Source organism: Catharus ustulatus, chromosome 4, assembly GCF_009819885.2.
Source record: "Catharus ustulatus isolate bCatUst1 chromosome 4, bCatUst1.pri.v2, whole genome shotgun sequence".
Taxonomy (NCBI): Eukaryota; Metazoa; Chordata; class Aves; order Passeriformes; family Turdidae; genus Catharus; species Catharus ustulatus.
In genome coordinates this window covers 70,104,973-70,125,912 of record NC_046224.1, presented here as the reverse complement: position 1 = coordinate 70,125,912, position 20,940 = coordinate 70,104,973, and the positions used below count along the sequence as shown (strand labels likewise).

The window sequence follows — 20,940 nt, the reverse complement described above, 5'->3', positions numbered from 1 at the left end:
GAGCCACCAAGGGCTCCATGCAGCTCTGGGCCAGAAAAGCAGCCCCAGCCTCAGCAGCTGCTGTGATTTGGGGCTGTGAACGCTCACCTGCAGCAAATGCCCCTCTGCAGGCTGGACCAGCCCCGACACTCTCCAGAAATGCTTTGGTCATGGACCCTCAGGACTAATCCTACTCATTTCTCCCTGAAAAAGGACATGGAACAAGTGCCTTTGCAGTTCCTGAGTAAATCCTGGAAAGGGCTGGTGTGAAAGCATTAACAGAAAGAAGGAGCTGCGTTTGCATAGGAATTCCCTTGCTGGCCGCAGCCATTCCCATCCCAGGCAGGACCTTCCTCATGACCGTGAGAGCAGGGTGCTAAGGCAAAGATCCTGAACTCAGCCGGCTCGGGCTCTGTGGCCTTTATTATCCGGCACCCCGAACCCCGCGGCTGCGGGGGAGCAAAGGGAGAGGGGACAGAGACGAGGGACAGCAGGGATGACAGGGACAGCAGGGATGGGCTGCGGAGAGAAGCGGGAGGGGAGGGGAACGGCCGGGTGGGGGGAGAGGGACGGTGGACACGGGAGGGGGAATAGAAGGGGGTACGGGGTAGGGACAGGAAAGGAAAAATGGGGGGGGAGGGTTTGGGGGAGAAAGAACAGGAACAGTGGGACCAGGAAGAAAACGTAAAGACGGGAGAAGGAGGGGAAGCCGAAAGGGCAGGGAAGGGGGAAAGGGAGAAAAACAAGGGGAACACGAGGAGGAGGAAGGAGGGGGAGAGGGTTTAGGAAGAAGAGAAGCTGAGCCCCGCCGGTCCGGTACAGCTCCAGCATCGCCGGTCCCGGTCCGGGACAGCCCGAGCCCTCCCCAGTCCGGGACATCCCCAGCCTCGCCGGTTCCGGTCCTGGACATCCCCAGCTCCGCCTGTCCCGGTCCTGAACCGACCGAGCCCCCCGGGTACCGGTCCAGGACAGCCCGAGCCCTCCCGGTGCCGGTCCGGGGCAGCCCGAGCCCCCTGGCTACTGGTCCGGGACATCCCCAGCCCCGCCGGTCGCGGTCCGGGACAACCCGAGCCCTCCCGGTTCGGGACGGCTCCGGCCCCGCCATGTCCCGGTCCGGGACACGCCCAACTTCCCCCCGGTCCTGGACCGGGATAGCCCGAGCCCTGCCGGTTCGGGAGAGCCCCAGCCCCGCCAGTGCCGGTCCGGGACAGTCCAAGCCCCCCCGGTCCCGGTCTGGTACAGCCCGAGCCCCACTGGACCCGGTTCGGGACTGTCCGAGCCCTGCCGGTCCGGGACAGCCCCAGCCCCGCCGGTCCTGTACAGGTCCAGTCCCGCCGGTCCCGGTCCGGGAGAACCCGAGCCCCCCAGGTCGCTGGACCGGGACAGTCCGAGCTCCCCCGGTCCCGGTCCAGGACAGCCCGAGCCCCCCCGGTCCGGGACAGTAAGAGCCCTCCCCGGTTCCGGTCGTGAACCGACCGAGCCCCCCGGGTACCGGTCCAGGACAGCCTCACACTCCCTGGCCCCTTTCCGGGAGAGCCCGAGCCTCCCCGGTGCTGGTCCGGGACAGCCCGATCCCCCCTGGTCCCGGTCCGGGACAGTCCGAGCCCTCCCGATCCCGGCCCAGGACAGCCCGAGCCCCGCCGGTCGGGGACAGACCCAGCCCCGCCGGTACCGGGACAGACCCAGCCCCCCCGATCCCGGTCCGGGATATCCCCAGCCTCGCCGGTGCCGATCCGGGACAACCCGAGCCCTGCCGGTCTGGGACAGACCCAGCACCCCCGGTCCAGGGTCCGGGATAGTCCGACAGCCCCGGTCCCGGTCCGGGACAGCTCCAGCCCCGCCGGTCCGGGACAGCCCGAGCCCTGCCGGACTGGGACAGACCCAGCACCCCCGGTCCCGGTCCGGGACAATCCGACTCCCCCAGTCCCAGTCCGGGACATCCCCAGCCCCCCCGGTCCTGGTCCGGGACAGTCCGAGTCCTCCCGATCCCGGTCCGGGACAGCCCGAATCCCCCCGGTCCCTTTCCGGGAGAGCCCCAGCCCCCCCGGTCCCGGTCCAGGAAAGCCCGAGCCCAGCCGGTCCTGGTCCGGGACAGCCCGAGCCCCACCGGTCCCGGTTCGGGACAGCCCGAGCCCTGCCGGCCCGGGACAGACCCAGCCCCCCCGGTCCAGGGTCCAGGACAGTCCGACACACCCGGTCCCAGTCCTGCACAGCTCCAGCCCCCCCGGTCCCGGTCCGGAACAGTCCGAGCCCCGCCGGTCCTGTATAGGTCCAGCCCCCCCGGTCCGGGACAGCCCTAGTCCCGCCGGTCCCGGTCCGGGAGAACCCGAGCCCCTCAGGTCGCTGGTCCGGGACAGTCCGAACCCTCCCCGGTCCCGGTCCTGAACCGACCGAGCCCCCCGGGTACCGGTCCGGGACAGCCTCACACTACCCGGTCCCTTTCCGGGAGAGCCCCAGCCCCCCCCGGTGCCGGTCCGGGACAGTCCAAGCCCCCCGGTCCCGGTCCGGTACAGCCCGAGCCCCCCCCGGTCCCGGTCCGGGACAGCCCAAGCCACGCCGGTCCTGTACAGGTTCAGCCCCCCCCAGTGCCGGTCCGGGACAGTCCAAGCCCCGCCGGTCCGGGACAGTCCAAGCCCCGCCGGTCCCGGTCCAGCACAGTCCCAGCTCCCCTGGTGCCGGTCCGGGACAGTCCAAGCCCCGCCGGTCCCGGTCCTGAACCGACCGAGCCCCCTGGATACTGGTCCGGGACAGTCTCACACTCCCCGGTCCCTTTCCGGGAGAGCCCCAGCCCCGCCGGTCCTGTATAGGTCCAGCCCCCCCGGTCCGGGACAGTCCGAGCCCCACCCGGTCCCGGTCCGGGACAGTCCGAGCCCCGCCGGTGCCGGTCCGGGACAGCCTCACCCCACCCGGTCCCGGTCCGGGACAACCCGAGCCCCCCAGCTCGCAGGTCCGGGACAGCCCCAGCCGCCCCGGTCCCTGTTCCGGGACATCCTCAGCCCCGCCGGTGCCGGTCCGGGACAGCCCGAGCCCTCCCGGTTCGAGACGGTTCCGGTCCCCCCATGTCCCGGTCCGGGACACGCCCAACCCCCCCCGGTCCCGGTCCAGGACAGCCCGAGCCCCGCCGGTCGGGGACAGACCCAGCCCCGCCGGTCCTGTACAGGTCCAGCCCCGGCGGTGCCGGTCCGGGACAGTCCAAGCCCCCCCGGTCCCGGTCCGGGACAGTCCGAGTCCCGCTGGTGCCGGTCCGGGACAGCCCGAGCCGCCCCGGTCCCGCTCCAGGACAGCCCGAGCCCCGCTGGTCGGGGACAGACCCAGCCCCGCTGGTACCGGGACAGACCCAGCCTCCCTGGTCCCGGTCCGGAATATCCCCAGCCTCGCCGGTGCCGATCCGGGACAACCCGAGCCCCTCCGATCCCTGTCCGGGACAGCCCAAGCCTCGCCGGTCCTGTACAGGTCCAGCCCCGCCGGTGCCGGTCCGGGACAGCCCGATCTCCCCTGGTCCCGGTCCGGGACAGTCCGAGCCCCCCAGGTCGCTGGTCCGGGACAGCCCGAGCCCCCCCGGTCCCGGTTCAGGACAGCCCGAGCCCCGCCGGTCGGGGACAGACCCGAGCCCCGCCGGTACCGGGACAGACCCAGCCTCCCTGGACCCGGTCCGGGACAGCCCGAGCCCCCCAGGCACCGGTCCGGGACGGCCCGAGCCATCCCGGTCCCGGTCCGGAACAGCCCAAGCTCCGCCGGTCCTGTACAGGTCCAGCCCACCCAGTGCCGGTCCGGGACAGCCCAAGCCCTCCCGGTCCGGGACAGTCCAAGCCCCGCCGGTCCCGGTCCGGGGGCAGTCCCAGCTCCCCTGGTCCTGACCGGGGCTGGGGGGTTCCAGCACAGCCCCCCGCACATCCCGCTGCTTCCTCCACTGCCCTTCAAGCAGGATCAGTCTTGGGGCAGGGATACCCGAACCCAGCAGAGCTGTCCTCAGGCGATCCTGGGGGATCTCCCCTCTCCCCTTTTCACCCAATTCCCACTGCCACAACCCAGCCTGAGGCTCAGCTCCCCTTCCCCTCAGCCTCCCCAGGGAACTGCACTCGGATTTCCCAATCCAGCAGGGCAGCAATGCTCTTCTCCTCATTGTGTATCTCAACCCCCTCTCAATGATTTAATTAACCAACCCAAATGATACTGATACCGTTTTATTCTTTATTTAATGGAGTTTCTAGGGAAATATTGCAGATTATAAAAGAACATTTTTAACCCCAGAACTTCTAGGAGATGCACAGGGCTGGGCTGCACTGCACCCCCAGACTGAGAACTGGGAGAATTGGGAGAAAAGACAAATCCAGACTGACATTCCTGGGAGGTTGGTGCAGCTGCTGCCAGCCAGGACAATCCTTGGTCTGAGCGCACACCTGTGAATCCCAGGAGCCCGGGATGTCACCAATATCCTCCTGGGCCTTTCCATTAAAAGCAGATTTCCACAGACAATTAATGAAATGCAGGAAATTAGATGGAAATGGAAAGGAACAGCTTCCCCAGGACAGCAGGCTGCAGCATCCAAGAGAAAATGAACAGAAAGATCATGGATTGGGATCATCCCAAATCCCTGGTGTGCAGTACCACTCTGCTTTGGTTTATAAATCACCATTCCCTCCATGGACAAACCCTTCAGCTTTGCTTCACCGAGGAAACCCAATTCTCCAGGGACACCCAGGGGTGTGGTCCCATGGGATCCCTGCCCAGGAGGCACAGGGAAACATCCCTGGGGATGCAGGAAAAGGAGTTGTCAGTCTTCAGCCTGATCCAGCAGCTGGGCCTGGCGGGTGCTGTTAAAGCCCTGGCAGAGCCACCTTGTCCAGGGCTGCCAGAGGCCATTCCTGCAAAATCAGGGGGAAAAAAGGGATGAACCTTGGAGCTCCTGGAGTTTGCCAGAAGACTGAAGAAAAACTCACATCCCTGGCAGAAACAAAACCAGAGGGAAAATGGAACCCGTGGTGATGAAAAGAGAAGGGAATGATTTGAACCATTGGAAATGGAAAAGAGGAAATGGCCTCACGTGATCCCAGGGGAAGTGTAGGTTGGATATTGGGAAGTCTCTGAGGAAAGGCTGTCCAGCCCTGGCACAGCTGCCCAGGGCAGGGGTGGAGCCCATCCCTGGAGGGATTTAAAGCTGTGAGGATGTGGCACTTGGGGACACAGGACAGCGGTGGCCTCGGCAGCGCCAGGGAACAACTGGGCACGGTGATCTCAGAGGGCTCCTCCAGCCTGAAGGATTCCATGATTCCAAGGACACCCTGCACACAGCAGCACAGACACACCTGTGCCTGCTGAAGTACCACTGCACTTCCTCTCCTTTGCTTGGCTGCCAAATATTCCCTGGGGACAGAGAACACGGGAGCAGTCCTTGCTGTGGGAGCAGCCAGCAGGATTAGATCAAATTCCCGTCAGGAAGAGCTGACAGGATGCAGCCAGTCCTGTCCCAGCTGCTTGGGAAGCTCCCAGTCCCTCCCAGTAGCAAGAGAGGGAAATCACCTGTGAGGACAATGACACAAGAGCTGTGGGGAGAGAGCGGCAGAGATGGGAGAGGAACGGCAACACCGGAGCTTTCCAAAGGGAACACCTGCCAGATCAGCCTCCAGCACCTGTGGGAACATTTTCCAGCTGAGCTGTGAGTCCATCTGCTCCTGTCTGCCACTCACTGACCTTTCAGCCACGGCCAGGAGCTGCTCTGGATGCAAAGTCCCCTCTGTGCCCATGGATGTGGCTTTTCCCTTACTCCCTGCAGTCTATGGGGAGCTAAAGGAGAAGGAAAGGAATGAACAGGGAATAAAGGATCCATAAATACAGACGTGGCAGATACTGCCACATGCCCTCACTGAGCTCATACAACAAATAGTATCTCAAGTTATTGTGATTGAAGTCCCTTTCAGCTGGGAAAACCAAGAGGAAACATTCCTGGTGCTCATCTCTGACTCCTTCCCTTTGCAGTACCTGTCACCTTGGAGTGCCAGGACCAGGAGGAATGGCTTCCCAATGACACATGGCAGGGATGGATAGGATATTGGGAAGAAATTCCTCCCTGTGAGGGCGCTGAGGCCCTGGCACAGGGTGCTCAGAGAAGCTGTGGTTGCCCCTGGATCCCTGACAGTGTCCAAGGCCGAGGAGCTCGGAGCAACCTGGGATAGTGGAAGGTGTCCCTGCCCATGGAACTGGATGAGCTTTGAGGTCCCTTCCCACCCAAACCACTCCAGGATTCTGTGATTCTACACAAGATGACAGGTGCTCAACTTTGGGCTGAGAAGCTGGGAAGTTTAGGGAGTCAACTAAATGATCAAAATAAGTCCAAGCCATTATACTTTATGGAATGGCAACCTCTGGACATTAAAAGACACTTAGAAAGTCAAGGGAGGTGCCCAAATGAGCAAATAGCACAAGGCTGCAATGTCTGAATACTGGGCTGTAATGAGGCAAACCACCCACCTGAGCAGTGACTGCCTGGCTGGGACACAGCTGCTCCTTCCCAGTATGGAATTCCCCAAATAACTCCATTATGGATCCTGTTTCTATTTCTCCTGGAGTGAAAATTACAGTAATAATTATTAATAAAAATTTAAAGGTCACACGTTGCAAACAGATACCTGTGCATGTATCTATCCAACATATAAAATATTACATCCATAGAGACTCAGTTAAACACTGAATTTGGCTGAAAGTTTCAAAACAAAGAGAGAAAACTTCTTGTCATCCTGAGATTTGTTCATGCTGTGGATAAGGAGTGCAGGTGTGTTTCTGAATATGTTGAAGAGCCAAAATCACTTGTTTTCATTTTTAGATTACCAGAACAATGGGGAGATGGTAATGCCTGGTTTTGTTTTCCCTAAACACATCAGAGACTTAAATAAACCAGAAACATCCAAAACCGGACAGCTCTGGCTCTTGCATCATGACTAAAAAGATTGAAGACTATTTCTGCAGCTTTTAAAATAAAAGCAATTATTCAAGAGCAGTCCTAGAGGTTTTTCATCCAACCAAGACTTGTCTTATGTGGTTCCATGCAAAGATCAAACTCATAAGAAAACCCCACCCCAATAACTGAGCTTAAGCAGGAAAGAGAAATAATAAAATGCTGACCTTGAAGCAGCTTGCCCAGTTCTTTGGAGCCAGTGGTGATCTGGATGATGTCTGACCACTGCTGGTGGAATTCCGTGGCCATGGTGAAGCCCATGGAAACATGGCTGCCTCAGCCTGAGGGAAAACCCAAGTGAGCAGTGCCAGGAGAGCTCATGCCATTCATTAACCCCCGGTAATTAATATTTCCTGCCTTGTGGAGAGGTGCCTGTATCATCCCATGCACATTTCACAGACCTTGCACAAGCTGGTACTTCTGCACAGAACTGAAATTCTGCTCCAAGAAAAAGTTCCAACATCCCTTTTGTGTATTTTATGGAAATATCCTTCCCATGAGTTCAGTCCTGTCCTGGTGCATTTTGCCTTTTCCCATCACAAGTCATGTCACAACTCCAGTCACCTTTACTGCCATTTGGAGACCTTCCAAATTCACCACAACACTTCCAGCCAGCAGAGATAACCCTGTGGAATATCTTGGGTTAAAGCTCCAGAACATCCTTACTGGGATTTTGTCAGCTTTGGTTTCACTTTTCCCTGATGCCTTTGATGCTCAGCAGCTCCTTCTCTGGTGCAGAATCCACAGCCTCCACTGTGTGAAATCCAGCTTCTTCCAGCCCCTTCCCATCACTGCAATTTGTGCCATGTTGCTGGAAGGGAGGAGGAAAAAGGACACCTGTTAGTATTTCTGGATTGTTTTGGAGGTTTTTTGACAGAACACAAAGTAAGAATTTAGCAAAGTAGTTTGCAGATTCACCCTGTTTTGAAGGAAGAGAGCTTAGGTTGGCTATTATGAGGGAATTGACAGGGAGGAGTCTCCACCCCATGCAGGGACAGGGCTTTTCCCTGTGTATCCCAGCAGCAAGTGTTCAGAGGGAAACTGGAACAGAAAACACTGCCAAGAGACACAGGTGTGAATTCCAGGTTCTTCAGAACCCAGGACAAACACTGTGTCAGGCTTGTGTAGGCTTCCTGGGACAAGCTGTGAAACCAAAACACAAAACATCCAGTCCAGGATGGGACAGGAGCAGTCAGAGGGTTGCAATGCCCGGGTCTTTTCAGATCCGGGCCTGGGAAGTCTCTGCTTGCCCTAATAGTCCTGGCCCCTCTCTCTCCCCTCTGCCAGACCTTCTGTATTGTGGAGGGAATGAAAAGCAGGAGCTCAAAGGTGTTCCCATTGTTTCCTTTCAGTGGCCAGGGCAGCTCTAGGCGCCACAGACAAGATCCTGGTGGGGGCTTTTCCTTGTCAGCAATTTGCCAAGGGACCCTCAAAACACCAATCCTGTTTTTTCAGTCATTCAGTGGGGTTCTCAATCCTGCAAGAGGCAGAAGCAACAGCAACCCTGGCCTGTTCTCATTAGGACTTCCAAAATAAGGCAAGGTTCTGTTTGTCTGTTCAAATCACCTTCAAAGACACTGATTTAACAGAGAGGGGATTCCACCCATTGTGAAATTAATTGGGAATTAGAAATGGACACAAAATAAAAATGCATGATTCCTATGCCCTGCATGAATATTCCTATGCCCTACACCACATATTCTTTTCATCAGCCAGCAACACCCCCCTCACGTGACAGAAAAGAGAAGGCACACTCAGGGTAGGGTTAAACTGTGTTTCCCTTCTCTGTCCAGGCCAAGCTAAGGAAGCGCATCCAGAATCCCCACACTTTGGAGTTGGTGTCTTTCCTATTTGGGCCACTGAAATTGGGAATCTTATTCCCAGGTCTCAAAGGCAACTCACTTTTTATTTCTAGTTCACACTTGTAAGCAGACAGATTGTGCAGAAGAGTTAGAAAACTGCTCGTGCCTGGACACAGCTTTCTCGGGAACTTCTCAGGAACCAGTGATGCTGGCTGTTCCTGGTCTCTGATCCAATCTGCAGCTTGAAATAAATACAGGAACCCCATTATATATTAATCTTTCCACCTAATCAATAAATCAATTACTGTGAATAAAAGGGGCAGCCAGCTGGGGTTCCCACTGGGACTCTGCCTGGTCTCACCTTCAGGCAAACACAGTGCAGTATTTGCACTGGAAATAGGAAGCACAAATTCCGACTTGGAAAAGGAGCCAGGAAGGACACAGGAATAGCAAGGTATTTTCCATTTTCTGAAGTGCCAGCTTGTAAGGTCTCTAACAAAAATTAATTAGTAGACTAGACCTCGCTTTGACTCCAATCCAAAAACTTCTCATGTGCCCCTGAATTGTCCGGACTCCTTCAAAGACTTAGGCTGATGTTTCTTGAGGTGACTGAGCTGTGTATCCCTGGTTTGACATTTTGGCTGCTTCCTGCACGTTCTTTCTTCTTTGTGTGGTTTGTGTGTGACCCAAATCATCAATAGCTGTGGTGGCCCAGAGCTGGCCCTGTCTGTCTCAGCCCACTGCCTTCTAAAGACACCACAGATTTCCTCAGAGGACACCCAAAGAGAGAAACCTCTGGGATTGCCTGGGGAAGACATGGACCAGATGCAGGTGAGGACAGAGCTGCCATCTCCCCAGGCAGAAGGGATGCTTGGATGCCCTGATGCTCCTGCTTCTCCCCGGCATGTCTTCAAAGACACATTCCTCAGGAATGTTACCTCATATTCCCACTTTGTGTCCTAGAGCTGAGTGGCCCTGAGACCTGACCATCCCCACTTCCATCCCCAAATTCCAAAATAGCTGGGAACTGCCCACAGAAATCCCTGTCAGAGCTCCCCAGCAGAGACATCAGACACTTGCAAGTGCACCAGCCTCAAACTCCTCCCTCCTGACTCAGTTACCTTCTGGAATGCCACAAAAGAAGGAATTCCGACCTACCTCGGGCTTTCCTCCCTGCTCCCTGCCTTCAGGGCACTGCTGGCCAAGGGCAGCACTCCCTCCCTGGCCTGCTGGACTCAGATTGACTGCTCCAAGCTCTCCCCCACTGTGGAATTACTGCTGAAATATTACACACACAACAAACCCTTTGTGAATTAAAAAGATAACACTTCACTCGCCTGGAGAAGAAAAAATAGTGAGATCTGCTAAATCTCCCTTATCCAGGCAACCCAAAACAAAACAAACAAAAAAATCTTTTCAGTTTGAGTCAAAAAGAACCTTTCATTCCACTTTTTCACCATTTTTAACAATGTACCATATTCATTTAATCTCTCTTCAAACAAAAAGCCAAGTCAACTTTGAGAACTGTATATTCTGGTATGCCAAGCTAATACATAAATGCATTTCTTTTCCTCTGTGCCCCAAATATATCCTAGAATAGAAACATCCAAACTCACTTTTCATGGGAACCTGCAGAATTCAGCAGGTTCAGTACCAAGCAGCTCAGCACTGCCTGATGAAAACCCCACAGATTTCCAGTGGGTTCTGCGTGCTTGGATTTTTAATTCCCCTTTCCCCATCTGGGTCCTGCTGTGTCAGCTCCCCCAGGCCCTGCAGAGCAGCATTTCCTTCTATTTCAATTTGCTTCCATTTCCTTCCAGAGCTGCTTCCAGCCCCCAGGAATGCCCCTGAGCAAACCCCACAGTTTTGGTTTGCTTGCTTGCTCCCAGCCTCAAGGGATTTCACTGAAACAAGGGATGCAAGTGTTGCTCAGAAAAAGGAAGAACATTCAAGTGGGTCCAAGCAATCTCTCAGATGAATCCCTTCCTTTTGCTCACCTCCTGTCTCGCACGCAGCCTGGCCCGTTCCTCCATGTGCTTCCACAGAATTCCCAGCCAAACAGGAACATCCCTCCCTCACCCTGCACCTGCTGTGGGGCTCACAGAGCAGGAGACAGCACACCTGGAATGCTCCCAAACCGCTCAGCTTTGATGCTTCCAGGACCTTCACACCCAGGGAACTGAGCACACCCGGATATAAACACCGCACTTGATACAAATCTGATAAGGATTTAATTTGGCTGCCAGCGCTGGAGCTGGTGCACACAGACACACGGGGCTGCTGCCAGGTGCCATTCCAGCAGCTCGGGGACACGAACACCACCCACAGCTCCCACCTGCTCAGCCTGGCGTCCATCCGGCACTCCCAGAGAGCTGCTGGCAGCTGGAGCTCTCCCTACTGCCCCTGCCCGGCTCCAGCTCCGGCCGCGCACCTCTCACCTCCTGCATCCTGCTGCCTGCTCCCGGCTCTGCTGACACCACAGCCCGTTCTCCCACATCGGGAAACGCCACAAAAAGTGGCGCTGAGAGCGCTGGCTCGGAGCTCACCCAGCCGAATCGAAGCAGCACGCTCCTTCTGGGCCGCCATTTTTTCCCCTGCCCAAGGCGCATGCGCAGGATGTCGCCACCTTTGGAAGGACAAGCGGCGTTCCAAGCCGCCATCTTTGGCGTGGCAGCAAAAGATTTCCGCCCGTTCTCGCCATCTTGGGTGCTGGCAGAAGCAATCAAGGCCCCCCACTCCTCACAAAGGAGTCTGTCTTTTTGGCTGCCGGAAATTCCGCGCCTCCCCCCCCGCCCCCCCCCCCACTTCCACGACGATCCCTCGCTTCCAGCGGGATTTTTCGTGTTGTTTCCCGCTGAGGGGACACGGCGGGTGGCGCCAACGGCGCCGGGAGGGCCGCGCGAGTGGCAGCAGGCAGTGACAGGGACGCCTCTGTCGCCGTCCCGCCACATCCGCCACTTAGAGTGTGGCTCATCCCCGACCGGCCATCTGTAGTGTCCTCCCTCTTGGGGCGCCGTTTTGCGCCGCCATGTTGAGAGTGGCACACGGGCAGCTCTCTCCAGCCCGGTGTCCCCGCCCTGTGTCGCGGAGCACAGTCGCCACGGCTGTCACCTCTCAGTCACCGCTCCGCACGGCGGCCCCGCTCATGGCCGTGACTGCACTCCTAACTCTCCTTCACCCCTCGCCTCCACTCAGAGACATGGCGTGGCTCGATCGCGGCTCTCGCCCTTGCCCTGCTCGGCAGCACGGAGGGCGCCGCTGTCCCGTGTCACCCAGGCGGGGACAGCGGGGATGCCGCAGTGCCCGGCTCTGTCACCAGGCAGCAGCAGCACGGCGCAGCTCAGCCCAGGCCCAGTGTGAAAACTGCAGAGAAAAGTTGGGATAGAGCTCTGCTTTATTTCCTTCACCCCATCATCTTTTCTTCTGCTTTCAGGCACTTGATTTTTTCATTATGTATAAAAACGTCATTACTTTCAAACCCTACAGATGTCTATTCAGAGTTTCTTACATCCCTGTATATCATACAGAAGATAGAATTGATATTTAAATTAGTATTACATGTCAATATATATACATTAAAAACGTGGCAAGTTTTAGTATTCTACACACACCCTGTGAATTTTGTGGCAGTTTCGGGCCCCTTTGGGGAAGGGCATCTGGGAAAAACATGTTTCACTGTTTTGGTAAAATTTAAAAGGTTTAATAAAAAAGCAATAGGAGACACACATAAAGCAAAGGGTTAAAACGGCCGGGTGCTTGGCAAGCTGCCAAGAGCACACCGCTGCTTCGGAACGCTTTTTAAAATATATTTTGCAATACATCAACTTGTTGCATATTTATAAGTTTTCATATATAGTTAAACTTTTTTTGAGAACTGTTTAACATGGCCACTTTTTGGGTTCGCTTTTTTAGAGCATGCGTGTTTCTTGGCTTGTGGTTTTAATTCTCTTTTTATTATCTTTTAATTTGGGTGGTGGTCCTGGCCTTTTGCAGCCGATGAGTGTTGATAATTGTGGTGTCAGCTGCAGGGTTCCCATCACATGTTCACGGGCTGGTATCTCAACTAAGCAGGTAGTTTAAGCATACTATGTCTAAAAATCTTGTCTAACTTTTGCTATTAAAAAACCTATATTCATACAGAAAAGCTATTTCAACATTATACATATAGCATTTATCTTAACAGTTGCAAAAAGCCAACAATATGTCATGCACTTACAACAGCACCCAGCACGACCCCCCTCATTCCCCACTCACCTGCTCTTCCACCGCAGCATGGCTCTCCCAGGACATGGAGCTGCCCCAAACATCAGAGCCCCGAGTCCTCACCTTCTCCCCCAGCCTTTTTTCCTCACCCCCGAAGAAGGCTGAGTCAAAACAAGTCAGCTGGACAGCAGCTCGTTTCTTTATCAAAGCCATTTACATGTGCACACCCCCTCCAAAAAGAGCTCTGCTGGAATAATAAAGGGGGTCAGCAAAAGCCTTGGCTCAAATCAACCCTAACTCAGTCCCTGTGCTCTGAAGGGGCAGAGAAGTTTCCCCACTATGGATAACAGGTGGATTTCCATGCAAGAATTAATGCATCACCTGCTCCTGGCTGTGTTCCTTGCCTGTCATACAGCATTTTCATTGGTCATGAACAAATGCATTTCAAGCATTTTAAAAATACTTGGTCATTAGAAGTTAGTTTTGAAAAACAACCAAGAAAATACCATGGACAGGAGACAATGCCATTTGAACAGTCTCTGAATTTCCAGTATTTGAAAGGAAAAGTAATAGGATAAGTGCAGGACTATATAGCCATTACCAACAGAATCAGTAAGTTTCCCAATATTGCTTTTGGTACTTCAAGGAAAAAACCCATTCAGCCCAAGATTTCTCTTCCTTATGTTCTTTCCCTAATAAACACAATTTCACAGCAAAATAGCTTGATCTGGGTCACCTTCCCTTATTTTCCACCTGTGTCCTGTATTTCCTAACATCAAGCACCTCACACTGGAGAAGAAAGAATTGCTTGTTTCTACACATCGAAATTCCTTCAAGTTCTAGAATCATCTGTTTCCTGGCATTATGAGAAGTGTTTTGCACAGCACAATGAATAAAATGGTCTAATTTTCAGAAGGCACAATTACAAGAGAGCAGACAGCAAAACTGCCTTGAGAGGCAATTTGGGCACACATTTCCCTTTTTGCATTTGAGCTTTCTTTTGTGTCACACCCGAAATTCTTGAGATTTTTAGTATTCAACCCATGTCCTTCCTTCAGTGCAATACTCTAAAACCAGCAAGAGATTTAGGCTTGTATATTACATGTTAAAAATCACATGCATTATTACAGAATACTTTATAATTTAAAATAAAATTCAAAACCCAACCCTGAAAGTTTAACTGCAACTGCTATAAAATATCTACTTTATATCTCTCTATCTCTCTATCTCTCTATCTATCTATCTATCCATCCATCCACATGATGATTTTCTGTAATCTTCGTACAGGCATTTTAAGTCTGCTTTGCTTCACAGGTGCTTTTCTGCCAAAAGCATTCCCATCTTTTTTGATCCTAAATAAAGTTTTGGAAAGCTGAGTTTCATGAGAACTGTTTCATATTTTGATTATTCTTAACTTGGACTTTGCCTTGAAACCAAAATCAGTGGGTAAACCCAGCATGGCCTTGAAGGGCCCTAAGATCCCAGATTCCCTCAGGAATCCCCAGTTCCCTCAGGACTTGTTCATTGAACCTTTTCAGGGTTAATTTAGCAAATTTAAGGTTTTGGTAATTTCTTGACCAAAACAACAAGAGATCTGTGAAAAAGAAACTTAACTAAAGCTGTCTAAAAGTGGTCCCTGCTGATGACTAATTAAAACAACTCATTAAAAAAGAGGTAGGATTGATTCAATATTCACAAACCCATCTTGCCAAGATCAGAGCTCCCTGCCCACCAAGGACCCAGGAACCAGCAGGGACATTTCTCCCCACTCCAGGAGAGACCTCCTCCCTCCACACCCAGGGATTTCCAGCCACTCAGGGAGCACCAGCTTAGAGCTGGGCTGGGAACAAGAGAGGGACAAGGAATATGACCTGGGAGAAAGCACTTCCCACACCACCCTTGGAATTTTCTTCCCTGTCCCTTCCAGCTTTTTGTGGGAGCCTGATTTATCTGTGCAGTTCAGAAGCTGCACATCCCTATAGCTTGCATGCATTTAATTTCTTTATCCCAAATATTCTCTCCAATTATCCACAATGCAGAAAGAAAAGAAGGGAAAAGAAGGAGGAGGACCAATTAATTCTGACATCAATAATATTAATCATTTAAATATTGTATTAAGAATCTTAGGGACACAACACTTAGAATTCTCAAAAACAGCTCAGCTTTGCTACTTGAAGGACTTTCACACCCAGGAAACTGAGGGGTCCCAGATATAAACACTGTATTTGATACAAATCTGATATAAATTTGATATTGTTTGGCTACTAAGCTTTCCTAAAACCTGTGTAGCCAAGGCAGGAAATCTTTCCTGAGGCCTTTCCATGTCACATCTGGATTTACTCTGGGGAAAACCCTGCTCCAAGGGTCTAAAGAGGTTGCATTTGATGTTACAGACACAGAATTCCTTTGGGATTCGGCATTTCCTGCACCTCCAAACACATTAAAAAATGAAGTGCAGAGTCCTGAGGCTCAATTATTTCCATTCTGAGGCTCCATTATTCCCATTCTCCTCATATCCCTTTTCTCAGTCCATGTGGATTTGGGCCTCCTCTGAAAGTCTGGAAAGGAATTTGAGAATTCCCTTCAGTTGGTTTGGTTTCCAGCTTTTCCTCTGAGGTGGCCCAAAAGGCAAAAAAGAAAAAAAAAACCAAAACCAAGAACAGCACAAAAATCCCAGGCCCTCCCAAGATGCAGCTTCTCGCACCAAACCTTGGGAGAATCCATGGTGGGTCCAACATTGCTCCAGTCTCACCCTGAGCTGAGCTTCCAAGGTGTTCTGCCTAATCCAAGACTGGATAGCCCAAAGCCTGCAGGAAAAGAGGAGGCAAAGTGAAGGGGAGAGGGGAAAAAACAAAGGTTTGGGTTTTTCTCTGTGCACAACAGGATTGAAGGGTAGGATGGAGAGATTTTATGTAAAAGAAGTAGCAAAGGCTGCTTAATTCCCAGCAATTAGTGCTGCTGGGGTTGAGTACAAGAGGACAAATCCACTGGGATCAAACAGGAGTGGTTGACAGAGTGGGTTATGACACAGACCTACAAAGCTGGAGCCTTCTTTCTTCTCCAGGGCTCTTACAGAAATTCTCCATGTCCAGACATACTCCCAGTCTCCCCACTGGGGAGGACAGACTTGGATATCCCAGGTTACTGGTTAGGCTAAAACAATAAAGTTATGCAAAGTGTTTCTTCCAAGGAAATGACATATTCTCTAAAACTGGGATAACCTATCCCATGGCTTTCTCCAGGAAGGGTCACAGTTGGATATGGTCTCCCATAAAGGTTTCCATATGGGCTCACCTTTTTCTTAGAGCTTGGCTGAATTCCTCAGCAATGCCAGGGAATGTGGCCATTTGAGGGTTTTGGCACATTTGGCTCATTTGCCTTTTTAGGCTTTGTTTCCTTCTCTCAGTTTTCCCACTGGATTATGGTCTCCAATGAATATGTCAATCCAATTTGATTCCTGTTCTTTTGGACAATTTTTGCACAAGTCCCCCTATTAGGAGGTTTTCCCCTACCATTCCCCAGCAGTTCTATCTGCCAGTCCATTCCCGACATTACTTGGGGTCCACCCAGATTTCTGAGCTTCACAAGGGAGGAGATTGATTTGCCTTGGGAACTAAACACTCTTGAGTAATTGTCTGGTAACATCTCCATGTTTCACAGCTGATCCTTGTGCTGTCCTTCAGACAATTCCAAGGCTCATTGTTCCCATCTGGGAACAGTCTGGATCTTCTCACAGAGTTTCCCTGCTGGGATCCTGCTCAGGAATCCATGGGGTCCAAATTTAGCAATTAATTCTCCCCACCCCTGCCCAGTTCTCATTCCAAGGATTTGGTGTCTGTCTTACCTGGCTGGAGTCTGGTTCCAGCTCTGTTCTTACTGCTTCTGCTGCTTTCCTTTTCCCAGAAATTCCACCAACAGAATGACAGCATTTTCCACCTCCTCCAGGATTCCCTCTGTTGAGTTTGGTTGCTGGAAGAATATCAAAACCTGGGCCCCCAGGGCTTTACTATCAGGAATTACATCCCTGGATTTGTTCATTTCCTAATATTATCTCTTCCGAACAAAGCACTGGGCATCCAAGGAATATAGAAATGGATGTGATAACCACTGGTTACCCCTCTGGAATATCAGAGCTTGAAAAAATGGGCAGTTGGGGATTTTCCTTGTGGTATCCATGATGTGTATTTCACCTAAGAGCCCTTTCCCACATCTTCCCCTGTATCCACCAAAAATCCACCTGTTCATTCCCGAGCTGCTTCCTCCCTCCTTTCCTTTATCCAACAGAATTTTAACAGAACATTCCCCTCCGCAATAGCATCTTTCATTCCAAACCTAATAACAAACAAATCCTTTCATTATCAGGATTTCACCAAGAGCTGGTGGATGCAAAATGAGCCTCTCCTGCTCCCTGCTGGATTCCTGGATTACTGCTCCTTGATAGAGCCTATCAAGCTCTATCAGCAGTAACCATCACTTATGAAGTAACATCAATCCTGAACAGGAAAAAAGACCAAAGAAGCCAAAGGGCAAAGAGGATAAAGCCACTACTTGAAGCCAACTGAGGGTTAGAAGAGGTTTCTTTCCTTTTATCCTGACAGACTCTGTAACCTTGTCATTGCAATGCCACATAAAGAGACTAATGAAAAGTCAGATGGCCTTGACCCATGTTTTGCTGTTCTTGGAAAGCCTGGTCATAAATCTCTTGGAATGGGTACAAATACAGATAAAAATAGTCCATCAGCAAATGTTACTTGTGTCAATATGAAAGAGACTAAATATGAAGAGATTCCACCTTCCAAAAAGAGATTTTTATAAAGCAATAAATCAGTCCGTCAACAGAAATGAGCTTTTCTACAAGAGAAGAGTAGGATAAGAGAAGGAAAAATGCCATCACAAATATGTTTTGGCCAAGATGAATTTTGCAAATAATTTAAGCAAAGAGGTACTAATTTATGCAAATAATGAGGTTTCACTCACGGAAACCATGAGGTCAGAAAAGACTCAATTATAGTTTGTATTGTACTGAAAACTTATCCCTAGGGCTGTGGTTTCAGACTTTGTAGACTTCTGTACAAAAAACTTACATGGCATAGCAGACAAGCTCTTGACTAACTCAGATTTTGCTTCTTCAGCAAAGCAAACTCTGTTGCCTCCAGGCAATTTTAAGGTTGCAGAAATTGTACAAGCAATTCTGCATCCTTTTCATTTTACCTTGATAGAGCAAAAACCTGAAGGAGATAACACCTAACATGTCTCTGTGAAAACAGGTTCAAGAACTGATGCAAAGGCTGAGAACTGAGGTGTGCAGCAGCAAGGACTGAAATGTTGCCAAAAGAACAAAAATGAGCTGTGTACATGTAGTGATAACTACATTATAAATCAAGGGTTTGAACACCAAAAGCAATGCATCCAGGGCTCAAAATCCCAAACAAGAAGGGAACTGAAAAAAGATCCCCAAAGAAAGTGCCCTGGAGTTCAGAAATTTGGGATGAAACCATATTGTTACCAGATTAGTGGGCTTAATTGTGATTGCATTATTGCCCATAGATTGTCAATTTATCTAATCTGTCAGAAGAATACCAGCAAGGAAGTAACAGAAAGTGGCAATGCTGGCAAAGTAGGTCCCACTGCCTTTGGGCTGCTTTATCAGGAGTCCCATGATAGCACTTTCCGAACACTTTCCAGAAGATGTCAATGTCCACCAAAGAAAAAGCTGCAGGACCAGATTCATGCAGATGAGAGCCTGAAAGGCAGAAGCCCAAAAATAACACATCCAATGCTGCATTAAAGCTAATGTGGAAGCTAAAAAAAATAGAAAAGGTTTTTTTCTTTTCAAAGTAGAAAATCTGGAAATCCAGTTGCTGATGAAACAAACCAAAACACTGGCAAAATCCCACAAGGGGACATATGGGGTTATCTGAGTAATCCTGTGAAGAATCACAAAATCATATAATATCCTCAGTTGGAAGGGACCTGTCAGAATCACTAAGTTCAACACCTGGCCCTGCACAGACACTCCAACACCCCCACCCTGTGCCTGAGAGCGTTGTCCAAACACTCCTTGAGCTCTGACAGCCTTGGGGTTGTGACCATTTTACTGGGAAGCCTGTTCCAGTGCCCTTTTCCTAATATTCACCCTAATTAAGAGGAATAAAGATGTACAGAAAAAACCATCACTTTAGCTAAGCACAAAGGTGGTGGAAATTATTTTATATGGTATATCCCCAAAAATTCTGATTTTTGGGTCTAATTTTAAAGGTAACAAATATCTTTGCTTTTAACATTTATAGCATTAATTAAGATGTTTACATTCAGAAGTGTTTCTGAAACATTCTAACAGCAGTGCCATGTAATAAACAAATATTTACATTATAAATATTATGAGTTTTTCATAAACATTTTTACCCATGATGCTGATTTGCTATGGGTTCCAAATACCCAACTTATAGAATCACAAAGATTGCTCCATGAACAGTAAATCTAGTGCAAGAAAGTACTTTACCAGAAATACTGAAACAATTACAGTAATTTCACGAATACAAGCCGCACCAATTTGACCAAAATTTTGGTGGAAACCCGGAAGTGCGGCTAATATTCCGGGGCGGCTAATACATTAACAAAATTCTAAAAGCTGCCAACACGGAAGTGAGAGCCCGCGGCAGCCCCAAGCCAAGCTGGAGCCCGGCCGGCCCCGGCAGAGGTGGGAAAGCCTGGCAGAGGCGGGGCCAGCAGTGTGGGGGGCGGGCGGCAGAGCCTGAGCCAGCAGGGCGGGGCAGGGGGGCGGCAGAGCCGGGTCAGTAGGGCGGGGGAGCCTGGGAGAACTGGGGCTAGCAGTGCAGGGGAGCATGGCAGAAGCAGGAAGGCCGGCGGGTGGGGCTGCCTGGCAGCGGGGGAAGCCCAGCAGAATCGGGGCCAGCAGCGTGGGGGAGCCCGGCGGTGCGGGGGCCTGCAGTGCCGGCCAGGGCGAGGAAACGCGGCGGCGGTGCAGACGGGAGGGGGCGGCCGGTGAGCCCGGCAGCGGCGGCAGCGGCTGGCCCGCCGGCAGGGCTGGGGAACGCGGCGCGGCCGGCGAGCCGGGCGGCGGCAGCCCGCCGGCAGGGCTAGGGAACGCGGCAGCGGGGCGGTGCTGACGGGAGAGGGGGGCCAGCGAGCCCGGCGGCGGCGGCAGTGGCTGGCCCGCCGGCAGGGCTAGGGAACGTGGCGCGGCCGGCGAGCCGGGCGGCGGCAGCCCGCCGGCAGGGCTAGGGAACGCGGCAGCGGGGCGGTGCTGACGGGAGAGGGGGGCCAGCGAGCCCGGCGGCAGCGGCAGTGGCTGGCCCGCCGGCAGGGCGACTACGTAAACAACGCAGCGGCGAGGCGGCCGGTATGCCTGCCAGCGGCGGCAGTGGCTGGTCCGCCGGCAGGGCGACTACGTAAACAACGCAGCGGCGAGGCGGCCGGTATGCCTGCCAGCAGCGGCAGTGGCTGGCCCGCCGGCAGGGCGACTACGTAAACGTAGCGGCGAGGCGGTGCTGACGGGAGAGGGGGGCCAGTGAGCCCGGCGGCGGCTGCAGCACCACCCGGCCGGCCCCGTCAGCAACCATGAGCGGGCCGAGCCTTCCTGGCCCCGCCCCGAGCCAGTAAAGCCTGCTATGCCGCGATCCTGTTACTAATTGGCCAATTTGTGAAAGCTGCGCACGGATTCTCGCGACGAACGAAAGTGCGGCTAATATTCGGGGTGCGGCTTATCTATTGACAAAGACAGCAACATTGTCGAGGCACCGGAAGTGCGGCTTATAATCCGTGCGGCTTGTATTCGTGAAACTACTGTAATTTAGAAGACATGATAGGGGTCTACAGGATGTGGTTTTTTTTGAATGAAGAAATATACCTACAGGCTATAAGATTTCATATGAATAGACATATAAAATGCTGTCTGTTTTGTGCAAGAGATCTGTGAATATTAAAGCAAGAAGGGCATTTATTTAGAAATGTACTAGAAAGCATAACTAAAATAACAGAAGT

At 52.3% G+C, this 20,940-nt stretch overlaps 1 long non-coding RNA gene across 2 annotated transcripts; it reads right to left on the bottom strand.

Annotated features, from left to right (window-relative positions):
• Positions 1-4,147: 4,147 nt before the first annotated feature.
• LOC116995981 lies at positions 4,148-11,330 on the bottom strand. 2 transcript variants are annotated; one of them, XR_004417847.1, is made up of 5 exons: positions 11,172-11,330; positions 7,099-7,742; positions 6,448-6,539; positions 5,500-5,763; positions 4,148-4,844 (listed from the first exon to the last, which is right to left on the bottom strand). It is a non-coding gene; the product is annotated as an uncharacterized LOC116995981 (long non-coding RNA). The 2 variants fall into 2 exon arrangements; XR_004417846.1 differs by lacking the exon at positions 5,500-5,763.
• Between the last annotated feature and the right edge of the window lie 9,610 nt (positions 11,331-20,940).